Genomic DNA, 1,730 nt, shown 5'->3' with positions numbered 1-1,730 from the left:
CCATAAATACCGGACAGAATCCAAAATCAGCTAGTTTTATATTCAGCTCAGTATCAAGCAGGATGTTCTCTGGTTATGTCCCAGTGTACTATATTCCTTTGGTGATAGTAATGGACAGCTGAGAGTATTTGACAGAATGGGGCTTATGCTTTCTTGTCTGATATAGAGGACCAGACTTTTCTATATAGTCATGTAACATCCCTGTACAAGCATGCTCCATAAAGAGATATACTTGGTAGTCGGTGGTAATGACTTCAAATAATTTGACTATATTAGGATGGGTCAGTTCTTTAAGAGAATGCATCTCTTGGAATACGTCTGAGGAACCTTCACCTTTGATAATTTTCACGGCCACTTCTGTGCTGGTGACAATTGGCCCTTTGGCCGGGCCAGTCTAACCTCTCTAAAGGATTCCTTCCCGATGTTCTTTAGGATGACATAATTGCCAAAGTGCCACTCCACTTTGCATAGGTGTCTTCAAAATAATCACACATGGTGATGTCAAACAAATAGCATCTGTTTCCACTGAAGGGGATCAGTGGGAGGAGGGGGAAGACGAGGAGGAGGAGGAGGAGGAAGAGGCAAAAACAATGACAAATCAATCCATAGTCCACATCCAACCACTCACTACCAATCAGCTTCCTGGGCTCAGCCAGGACCTTATACAGGAGTGATTTGCAATTGCGCCTTACGAGATCAGAACAAGAAATGGACTAATCGTGGTTGGGGATGAACCACAGTGGTTTTCTCACTTTTTGGTCTCATGACCCGATACTCTGGGAAAAAGTAAAAGGACCATCAAAAAGCTTTCTTTAACAATGTGGAATATTAAAGATTAATGTTTACTTTTTTAGAAATGAAAATCTGTAAGATGCAAAAAAATAGGGAGGGAGGGAGGGAAAGTCTGACTTATTCTCATGCTCCAGGTCTCAGTTCAAATATCACCTGCTTAGTGAGCTTCCCTGGTCCATCCATTCCTACCTGCCTCACCCAGCCCATCATGTTTGTCATCTTCATAGCACTGACCACAGTGTGGCTGATTCTTGTTTACTGTCTGTCCTTCCCATGAAGGGAGGAGCATGACTGTAGTGTTCCCTGTGTCTAGCACATGAGTGGCAGGCAACACAGTAAGTTTTTAATCAATATTTGTTCACTGGATTAATAACGAGTTTGGGGAATAAAAAAATATATGGCCAACTATTTATTTAATCAAAGTGATTCCTAAAACACCTTAAAAAACCATCATGTTCTGTCCTCACTTAGGTTTGGGGGCAGATAAGATAGGAAGAGGAGGGCTGAAGTCTGGTTTCCCAGGAACGTGGTCGCTCCGTGAGACTGAGGACGGCCAAGATGAAAGATGATTCATCCTTCCAGTGGCACTTGCTAAGGATGCAATACATTTGCAACCGTAATGAGGCTGCAAGTATTTTTACACTTTGAATATCCAATACCAGATGACACAAAGGACTTGTCAGGTGACCCTGAGAGGGCCATTTAGGTGAATTTCTGTGGTACTTAAATGAACCATCTCTGTGGACAGAAGTGATGCTGGGGCTTGTTAATTTACATTTGTGGAAACACTGAAACCTCTGGATGGAAGACATTCTGCATGGGTACAAAGGGTGAGGTAATATGTTGGGGCAAATTCTACCCGTTATGGAGGCAGAGAGGGAACAGACATTCTTGGGGACACTTAGGGGGAGCCTCTGGCACATTATGTTTCAAACTAA

This window comes from Myotis davidii, unplaced genomic scaffold (assembly GCF_000327345.1).
Source record: "Myotis davidii unplaced genomic scaffold, ASM32734v1 scaffold106, whole genome shotgun sequence".
In the NCBI taxonomy this organism is placed as follows: Eukaryota; Metazoa; Chordata; class Mammalia; order Chiroptera; family Vespertilionidae; genus Myotis; species Myotis davidii.
This window is presented reverse-complemented; position numbering follows the sequence as displayed.